This window comes from Triticum aestivum, chromosome 4D, assembly GCF_018294505.1.
Source record: "Triticum aestivum cultivar Chinese Spring chromosome 4D, IWGSC CS RefSeq v2.1, whole genome shotgun sequence".
In the NCBI taxonomy this organism is placed as follows: domain Eukaryota; kingdom Viridiplantae; phylum Streptophyta; class Magnoliopsida; order Poales; family Poaceae; genus Triticum; species Triticum aestivum.
This window is the reverse complement of record NC_057805.1, coordinates 118720292-118730992: the sequence shown is the minus strand read 5'-3', so window position 1 is coordinate 118730992 and position 10701 is coordinate 118720292.

Here is a 10701-nt window from a genome sequence, read left to right as displayed (position 1 = left end):
GTTCTTCCGCTCCAGAGCCGGCCTCATCTGATCTGTCAGATGAGCGGCCAGCTCGATCCGAGCCGAATGTGCACCAAGGAGATGCCGCGCGAGGAGGTCGCCTATATGGTGAACTACCTTGCGAACTGCAAACTCACCGAAGAGTGGCAGTTCGGCAAGGAACCATATAGCCGAGCCAATCCGCCGCCTACGGTATGCTCTCCTTGTCTCTTTTTCTTTTTCCTTCCTTTGTTGCCGAGTTCCTCTCGGCCGACTCTAACTTAGTCGGTTCGTTTTTCGACAGAGTCCTCTTCTTCGGCCGGCCAGCGGGTCAGACGCTGAGCGTCGATTCGTCCCCGACCGGACCGAACACGATCTGGAGGACCCCGACTTGGGGGCGGCCGGCATGGACGACAACATCGAGCCGGGCGGTGACCAAGCCGGCGGCGAAGCAGGCGGCTCCGGGCTCGGAGTCACCTTCGACGACTGGCCGGACGATGATGAGGCCGAAGTCGCCCCACGCCGCTAGCCGGCATCTGGACGCGGCGCGGGTTCCTCCGCTGCACCACCTGCTCGGGGCGGAGGTCAAAAGCGTCGCGCCGCCCAGGGTTTGTTCAGGAGCCGGACAAAAAAACCCAGGGGCGGGGCGGCAGCCACCAGGCGGGAGGAGACGGACGCGAAGGCGGCTCGCTTCCGTAAGACGGTGAAGCAACCGCAGACCGTGTCGGCGTAAGTTCACTTTCTTTCGTATACACTTTTTTCTTTCTTTTCTCTGGTGGTCCCTGAACCCTTATCTTTCTTCTCCAAACGAACAGAGCTCCATTGTCGCTTGAGCGGGCAGCTGCCGCCTCCGTTGTGGAGTCGCCGAGGGGGTCTGGGAGCACCACTCGCCGCGTGGACCCCCGGGCCGACCTTCAGGAAGCGACAGAACGGAATGCGCGGGAGGCGCGGGAGGCGGAGGCACGGAAGGCGGCCGCTGCCCAGGCGGCACGGGAGGAGGAGGCGGCGAAGGCACTCGCCGATGCCGCAGCCAGGGCCCAAGCAGAGGTTGCGGCCGCGGCGGCGGCGGGGGAGGTTTTGATGGTCACCCCGCTGCGCGTCATGGCGCCTGGGGACATGGAGCCCTCGCCAGAGGGAGCCAGCGGCGACCAGCCAGGGCTGGGGGGAAGCGACGATGTCATCATCCTGGAGAGGGCGCCGGTGCCGACCCCGCCAACTGGGGCGGCTCAAGGCGGCCGGCCTGATCCGCCGCCTGCACAGTCGGCGGGGGGCGAGCCGGCCGCAAGGGCTGAGATGGCGGTCCGGATTCCGTCGAGCCGGCGCGCGGGGAAGGCTGCGTTGGAGCCGCAGCCGGTCGTGGGCTCCAGCTCGTCGGCCCGGGATGCGGAAGTGGCCAGCGCTACCTCGGGGTGGACGCCAGGCGGAGGGACGGCCGTGGTGAACGTGGCTGCACAGGACGTCCGGACCCGGCTCCAGGGCCAAGCTGCGGCGCTGAGGCAGTTCACCGACGAGTTCCTCGCGACGCGGGCGGCCATCCGGGTTAGTATTCCCATCTTGCTTTCTTTCTTGATCTTGATTTCTTCCGTGGGGGCACGTCAGCGCACCCACTGGGTGTAGTCCCCGAGTTCCGAGTCGGCTGCTGAGCAGGCGGCTTGGAACTTCTTGGTGGATTTGCCTTTGCTATTCTTGTTCTTGCTTCGATCTTCTGTCCATCTTGCAGGACTACCACAACCTTCGAGCGGCCGCCTTCAACTCCCAGGCTCGGGAGCTGACTCAGAAGACCGCCGACCTTACTGAGAGCCGAGGTACGTGCTTTGTTCTTTATCTCATGTGGGGGCGCGTCAGCGCACCCACTGGGTGTAGTCCCCGAGATTCGGGCCGACTGCTGAGCAGTCGGGTCGGATCTTCCTTGACGACTTCTTCTTACTGTTCTTTCTTTTTCTGCCGTCCCTGCAGCGGCCAACGCCAGTCTGAGGGCACAGCTGGGAGAGTCTCAGACTGCCCTTCGTGCCAAGGATGCCGAGCTCGCCGCCTTGGTGCAGGAGCGCGACCGCCTGGTCAAGAAGCTGGCCGACCAGGAGGAAGGCCACAAGGCGGCCCTGAAGGTGGTGCAGGACCGCGAAGCCGCCCTCCAGGCCGAGTACGAGACGGAGGCGGCTGGCTGGGCTGAGGCCAGGCAGACTCTGGTCTCTGGCTATGGCCAGATCGAAGATCTGGTTGACGGTAAGCCGCCTACCTCTTCGTCCTTTCTTGCCATCTGCCACTTTGGCTCTTTTTCTGATTTGGTGCTCTTTTCTCCTTTTCTTCTTCTTTCTTGCGCAGAATATTTCCCTGGCTATTCTACTGCGCCAACCAGACCATCGAGGCCCGTCGCCAAGCGCGAAGGCAGGCTGGCTTTGAGATCTCGCCAACCGCCGGCCGCTCGCTGGAGGAGCAGCTCCTGGCGATCCAGGCCCGCATCCAGCCGGCTCACCGACTGCTCCGTCGGCTTCAGCGTGCCGGGGCGCAAGTCTTGGCCGCCCTCTGGCCCGGCCAAGTGGTTCCTCGCACCCCCAGTCGGACTGCCGACTGGCTGGAGGTGGCAGTCGGCCGCTTCGAGGCTTGGAAGGCCTCGGCGGCTCGCTCCGGCGCCAGGCGGGCGCTGGAGTTCGTCAAGGCCTGGTATCCCGGCCTGAGCCTGGATCAGCTGGCTACCTGGCGGCAGCAAGCCGACACAGAGCTGGAGCCGGCGCGGCCGGCTATCATCCGGCGGGCTTCGGCGATCGCCGATTACACCGACACCAGCGTCTTCGCCCCCGAGGTAGATGACAACGGTGTCGCCCAGCCGGAGGAGTGGTTCGGGCTGAACCCGGCGGACGGTGAGGACTCGGCGGAGGAGATCGACTCCAGCGACGAGGGCGAAGAGGAGGAGGAGGAGGGTGAAGACGCCGAGCCGGCTGGTGGGGCAGCCGGCCAGCCTCAGCCTGACCGTACCTCCAGCACTACGTCGCGAGCGAGTGCGTCGCCTGCCGCTGGTGGTGGTCAAGCCGAGACCCGCTAGGCGGCCACTCCTTCAGCCGGCGGGGCCGTCTCCACCGACCAGCTCGGCCTCCGCGCCGCGCCCTAGTCTGCCATCTTTTGTTTTCCTGTCTTGTTACTTTTGGAACAATGTTTGGTTAAGTCTGCACAATTCCACCCACTGGGTGTATTCGAACTTATGTCTGTTGCCAGCCTGTTGGGGGCTTTATGTGTATATATAACTTATGCATTTGGCCTTTCCTTGTACTTTTGCTTTTTGTCCTTCTGCTGTTTCCTTTGCCGCCCTCCCTTGGTTGCCGCCTCCCCAGTCCAACAGTTGCTCTGCAATCTGTAGCTGGAGGAGTGCTTGGCCAATTGGGGGGAGGAGTACTTTAGCTTTGCTGGACTAAAGCTAAGTGTTTAGGAAGCCGGCCAGCCGGCTGTTCTGGCAGCCGGCAGGCATGTTTGGAGGCCGTCTCTTTGCTATATAGGTTCGTTGTTCCTTAGCCATTTTTCGTGTGGGCGTCCTTTCTGCCTTGCCTCTTGCTAGTCGGACAGTCGGTTCTTCGAGCTGCGACTTTCAACAAGAGGGGACTCGGGAGCCGGCACACTACTTTTCTGACTTCAGGTAGAACTTTCAATATAGCTCAAGGCGGCCAGTCCCCGGGCCGACTAGTCGAACCCGGTGCCAGACAAGAATTCAAAATGTAATAATACATTCATGGATATGACACTTGTCATTCATAGATAAACAAGGGCAGTCCCCGAGTACTGCTCGGGGGGCCTGTTGGTTTGTACTTAATACAAAAAAGGGTAGCATGATACATACTGCTTTCAACTGTAAAATCGTCTCAGGAGGTTTGCGTTCCATGGTCGCTCCGACTCCTTGCCGGAGTCGTCTCTCTTGCGTGCTCTTGGTTTTTGCGCGTCGATCAAGTAGTAGGAGTTGTTGCCGAGTGCCTTGCTGACGACGAAGGGGCCTTCCCAAGGGGCCGAGAGCTTGTGCTGGCCGGCTGTTCGCTGGATCAGCCGGAGCACAAGGTCGCCCTCTTGGAAGGATCCTGGCTTGACCTTGCGGTTGTAGTAGCGGCACAGCCCTTGCTGGTAGATGGCAGACCGGCTGAGTGCTAGCAGCCGGCCTTCTTCCACTAGGTCCACGCCGTCTTCTCTTGCTTCTTTGGCCTCCTCCTCCATGTACATGGTGATCCGAGGCGAGTCGAACTCGATGTCTGTTGGGATGACAGCCTCGGCACCGTACACGAGGAAAAATGGAGTGAAGCCGGTTGACTTGTTGGGTGTAGTGCGTAGGCATCCAACTTGATCTGATGGTACCTTGAGTACGCATCCAAAAAACTTAACAGCTCGCATCCGGCTGTGGTGTCTATCACTTGGTCAATCCGTGGCAGAGCAAACGGATCCTTTGGGCAGGCCTTGTTCAGACTGGTGTAGTCTATACACATACGCCACTTGTTATTCTTCTTCAGAACCAGAACTGGGTTGGCAAGCCACTCTGGAAAGAACACTTCCATGATAAAGCCAGCGGCAAGGAGCCGGGCTATCTCTTCTCCCACAATTCTTTGCTTCTCTTCTGACAGTCGGCGGAGGGGCTGCTTGACCGGCTTCGCATCAGCTCGGACATGTAATTTGTGCTTGGCGAAATCCTTTGGGACACCCGGCATGTCCTTTGGGGACCATGCAAAGATGTCTCGATTCTCACGAAGGAAGTCGACGAGCTCGCCTTCCTATTTACTGTCCAAGTTCGCCCCAATGACAGCGAACCTCTCCGGGTTCTCCGGGTCCAGAGGTATCTTCTTCGTCTCTTTGGCAGGCTGGAAGGAGCCATGCGCATCACAATCCTTGGGGTTGGGGGACAAGGCCGGCTGCTTGCCGGCCATGGCCACAACCCGTTCCAACATCTTCTTCTCTTCTGCCACCACGAGGGACTCGGCCAGCCGGCTACTGGCCATGGCGCACTCGATGGGCTTCTTGTAGTCGCCGGCTACCGTGATGATCCCCTTCGAGCTCGGTATCTTCATCTTCAGGTAGGCGTAGTGGGGCACAGCCATGAACTTGGCCAGGGTAGGTCGGCCGAGCAGTGCATGATAGGGGCTCTCCAAATCCACTACCTCGACTCATATTGCTTCTCGGCGAAAATGATCTTTGTCTCCGAAGAGAACATCCATTTTGATCTTGCCGATTGGGGAGCAAGACAGGCCAGGGACGATACCATGGAAGACGGTGCGGCTCGGCATGAGCTGCTTCGCTTTGATGTTCAGCTTCTCCATGGTATCGCGGTACAGTATGTTGATACTGCTTCCGCCGTCTATCAGGACGCGGGAAAATCTGGCAGCTCGCCTCTCCGTCGCGAGGGTGACATCCAAGACCATTGCATAGGAGCCAGGCGAAGGCATTACCTCTGGGTGGTCGGCCTGGCTCCAGCTGATTGGTTTTTCTGACCAGTGCATGAACTCGGGAGTGCTAGTGGCGACTGCATTCACTTCTTGATGCTGTCGGCGTCGGCTGCGCTTGTCGTCGGCTTGACTGGTGAAGACGACGTAGGCGGCGTGCTCTTCGGGAAATTCGTCTTGGATGGCGACGACTGCCGGCCGAGCCACCGGCTGCTGGGGGGCTGGAGGCGGCAGGCCGGGAGGCGGAGGCGGCAACATCCCCTCGCCCTTGGTGATGCGAGTGAGCCAGTGGCATTTCCGGGTTGTGTGGTTGGACGGCTTCGCGCCGCTGTGGAACTTGCAGGGGGCGTCGAGAGCTTGTTCGTAGGAGAAAGATGGCTGCCAAGCCGGCCTTCCACCCTTCTTCTTGGGAGCGGGCCGTTCTTCGGGCTGCTCGTCTTCAACTGTGGCCACCTGCCGACTGGAGGAAGTCGGCATGGGGGCCTTGCGCTTGTGGTCGTTCTGGTAGGGGCGCCGATTAGGGTCGCCAGCCGACGTCTTAGGAGCCGGAGCAATCACTTTCCTCGAGGCGTCCACTCAGAGCTCCGTCTTCATTGAGGAGTCAGCTGTGGCGTACTTGTCCGCGATGACCAGCAACTCATCAAGGGTAGCCGGCTCGTCGCAGAGGAGTCGGTGCTTGAGGAGGGTGCCCTCTCGGCACCCGGCGGTGAAGTACTCGATGGCCTGGACCTCATGCACCCCCTCGCAGGAGTTGCGGAGCTCGGCCCATCGCGTGAGGTAGTCGCGGGTCGACTCGTTGGGCCCTTGGACGCAGAGGGAGAGCTGGCGAGGCTTGGGAGGCGCTTGTAGGTGCTGGTGAAGTTGCGGACGAAGACTTCGGTGAAGTCCAGCCAACTGTTGATGCTGTAGGGCTTGAGGCTGTTGAGCCATGTGCGTGCCGTGCCCTGCAGCATGAGGGGGACGTACTTCACGGCGACGCGCCGATTGCCGTTGGCTATGCTGACGGCCGTGGAGTAGTCGATGAGCCAATCTTCCGGCTTCACCAAGCCGTTGTACTTGGGCGTGTCTCTGGGAGCGAGAACCCTTTGGGGAAGGGCTCGTCGCGGATGCGGGTGCCAAAGCATGGCGGGCCGACATCGTCTTCTTCTTCTAACGCCAAGGATCGAGCAAGGCGGTCGATCCTGTGGCGGGCGTCGTTCTCGCCGACTCCTTCTCGGCGGCCGAGTCGGTCGCCAAGAGTCGGGTGTGTGATAGGCGGCGGAGTGAGGCGTCTTTCTCTTCGAGGCGGGGGAGGAGGCAGATTTCCTTGGTGTTCAACCGCTCGAGGGCGGCCTTCCGCGTCGCGCTCGATGGTAATGCGAGTCCGGCTGCGGCTGGCAGCCGGCTCCTTGTCTTTCTTCTGGCGCGCGCCGCTCGCAGTCGGCGAGCGGGACGTCGCGGCGTGCTCCCAGCGCGGGGGATGACTATCAGCACGGGCGCCGGCTTCGTGCCGTTCTGCAGCCGCGTCGATCAACTGCTGGATCCGTCTTGCCATGTAGGGGAGCTCATCGGCTCCCAGCCCATTGAGCTCTTCTGCAGCCGCCTGAGCGACTCGCGGATTCTCGAGCGGGGTGGCATAGACGGGGCGATCTGCCCCCAGCATGCTGGCGACGGCCGCGCCGCGCTTCTGGACGAAGCCGGCTCGGCTCGGGCCGCTAGGCATCGGCGTACCGAAGGCGGCGCGGTCGACTTCGCGCTGGTGGGCCTCGGTGAGGCGTCTCATGGAGGCTATCTTCTGGCCCTCCGCGATGAGGGCAAGGCGGCGCGCCTGCAGGGTCTCGGCGTCGGCGTCGGCCGGGATGGGGACGGAGAGGTTGTGCATTGCCGCTTGCAGGGCGTCGTGGGCATTCTCGCCCGAGTTGGCGACGTGGCTGATGACCAGCACTTCGGTGACAGCGCTGCTGCCGCTGTCAGCTCGAGGGAGGGGGTCGTCGAAGACCACCACGTCGGAGGGGTAGGCGTCAAGCGATGCTGTGTCGGAGTCGATGAGCATCGGGTCGGTGGAGCCGACCGACTCCATGTCTGCAGCAGGCTCGCTGGAGACGTGAAGCTGGTCGAGGAGGCTGACGAGGCGGTTCTCGGGGTAGTCGGTGCCTGCGTTGGACGCAGGCTCGTCGGTGATGCAAGTCTCGCCGAGCAGATCGGCGAGGCAGCTCGCTGCGCAGGCGTCGTCGATGCCTTGCAGCGCATCAAGGCAAACGCCATCGGGCGCAGCAGGCTGGCTGCGCTCGCGGGGGAGGAAGAGGGTTCCCGTCCAAAACAGGTCTCCGGACGACGGTGCAGCTGGCCCCACGGTGGGCGCCAAATGTCGGGTGGTTGGTGCGACATATGCCAACGAATGGCTTATCATTGTGGGTGCCAATAAGACATCGCCGGTGCCTGGAAACGGGATGAGGCGAAGACATGCACGCCGGCGGATCTTACCCAGGTTCGGGGCTCTCCGAGGAGATAGCACCCCTAGTCCTGCTCTGCGGGGTCTCCGCATGATCACTAGATCAAGGAAAGGTAGCTACAATCGCTCCTAGAGCTGTTGGGTTCAAGGGAGAAGAAGAACAAGGCTAGCTCTTGCTTCTCTCTATCTCTATGGTGTGTGTGCTGTGTTCAGAAGCTAACCCTTTGCATGGGTGCTCCGGGGGGTTTATATAGGCCTACCCCCCGGGGGTACAATGGTAATCCGGCCGGGCACTGGTCCCAGCAGTCAGTGTCTACGCTCGCCGGCTTCTCCGCCGGCTGTTGGGTCCCGCCGACTGGTGGGTCCCGCCGGCTGCCGGCTTCTTGGTCGACAGGCCGGCCCCACCGCCTAGGGTCTTGTCGGCGGCTGCTTACTGTAGCCTCGCCTCTGATGACGAGGGCTTTGTCGAGGTAAGTGTGGCTACAGTGGGCCGCCTCGGGGGCTCTCACTGTAGCCTTACCTCGTCTTGTCTCCTTAATGGGGCTCCTGCTTCGAGGAAGGGGGTAGCCGGCTTCTGGGGGCCGGCTACACCCTCGATCGACTGGGGGAGGCCGGGCCGCCTCCGCGCCTCTCTCTGGCGGAAGGGTCCCGGCGCCTGCGGGCCGTACAGGAGTCGGTCGTGGATGATGTTGAGGCTGGCATGGCTACAGTGCCGAGCCGAACAGGAGACGGTCATCCCGTACGGCCTCCTGTGGCCATGCCTGCCTCGGGCCTCGGGGGTAGTGGGCCGCACTGTGGCCACACCCCGTCTTGTCACCGTTATGTGGGTGTAGCTTTGGTGGTTGTGGTCTCGGCCGGCTTCTTGGAGTCGGCGTTCTTCTTGGCCGGCTTCTTGGAGTCGGCTACCCCGTAGTCGTCCCGGGGAGGGGTTGCTGAGGCTGGGTCGCCTTCTGGGAGTCGGCTTCAGAGGTAGCCGACCAGGGAAGGCGGCCCAATGCTTGGAGTGCTTGGAGGCCCGAAGGCCTGATAATTTTTTCAGAAGAACCAGGGGCAGTCGGTTAGGCTACCCGTGGCCATTTACTCCGACACCTATGGCGGCCCCCTGGTCAGCTCGACGGCGTCCATCTTCGCCCACCACATCTTGCAACGGGCGAAGGCCATGCGCGCACCTTCAATACATGCCGATCGCTTGACGACGTCCAACCGAGGACAGGCGTTCACCAACCGCTTCACGAGTCCGAAGTAGCTGCCGGGCATAGCTTCGGCTGGCCTTAGCCGGATTATCAAATCCTTCATGGCTAGTTCGGCCACCCTATGCAGCTCTACCAGCTGTTTTAGCTGATCGGTGAAGGGCACGGGATGCTCTGGCGCAAGATACTGCGACCAGAACAATTTCTCCGTGGAGCTCCCTTCTTTGGCTCGAAAGAACTCCGCGGTGTCGAACACACTGCGCGGCAGATCTGCGAAGGCTCCTGGAGAACTCCGAATCCGGGTTAGTAAGAAATACTTCTTCTTCATATACTTGCTTTGCACACTAAAAGCCTTACCCGCTGCGATCTTCATGGCCTCCTGGATCTCTTGGAGGGCGCCCTGGGCCTCATTCTGGGCCGTCTCCGTGCTCTGACGAGCCTTGGCGAGTTTGGTCCCTCGAACCGACGCATCGCGCTCCAAGGTCTCGCACTTCCTCACCGCGTCCTGGAGCTCCTATTGGACCTCGTTGACCCGGGCCTTGAGCTTCTTATGGGCGGCCTGTTCCTTGACAGCCTTCCCCTCGGCTTCGGCCAGGGCCTTCTTCAGGGCCTCGACCTCGGTCGTTGCTCCTATACATATCATGACACTTCGGTCAATATATATCATCTTACTTTTTTCGAATATTTCCCGGGTTATTACATACCTTGATTCTCCTGGAGCTGCCTCTTCACCTGGCCAAGCTCCTCCTCGGCCTTCTCCAGTCTCCGCTTCAGTTCGGAGACTTCGAAAATATGTGAGGCCGCAGCCAGCAGTGACGCCTGCATATTCATTCCAGACAAATTTAGTTAGTTTCCTGCAATAAAGGATTGATCCTCTGTCCGGCTTTTCTTTCCGAACACCGGACAGTGTCTCAGGGGCTACTGTCTATATTGGGATTTTCTCTCTTTGCGTCGCTTACCTCAAAACCTGTCAGCAGGCTACTGCAGGCTTCGGTTAGTCCGCTCTTGGCGGACTGAACCCTTTCAATCACCGTGCCCATAAGAACACGATGCTCATCCAGAATGGAAGCACCTCGCAGCGCTTCCAGCAGATTATCCGGTGCCCCTGGTTGGACAGGGGTCACCGGCGGAATAGGCATACCCCCTTCTTTCGAAAGTTGTGCGCCGGATTCTGGAGCCGCATTGGTCTCTGGAATCGAGTACAGCCCTCATCACTAGTCTCCACGGGGATTGGCTCCCCCTGGTGTCCGGTGACGGAGGCTTCGCCTTCTGGCGCCTCCTGAGCCTCTCCCTGACCTAGGAAAGTCCTTCGGGACAGCACCTCCGGGTCGCCCTTGGCCTTGGGAGAGTGAGCGGTCGGCGGTGACTCGCTAGCCATCGCCTTTGAATCCAACGAACCTCCTGAGGAGGATCGCTGGGAGCTGTTGTGGGCTGGACTGCAATTACATAAATAATCATATCAATACAATGAAGAGGAGAGGCCGGATATATGGGTATGTACGAGTCCTGGCACTTACGATGCAGCCCGAGGCTTAGAGCGGGGGCGTCGTTCCGGACTACTTTTGATGTCCCACACGGACTTATCCGTGAGGGAGCCCTTCCCCTTCTTGGACGTCTCCGCCTCCAGGTTCGTGGAGGCCGCCCTCTTCTTCTTTCCTTCCTCAGGGGGAGGGTTGTTCTCCTCCTCCTCATCGTC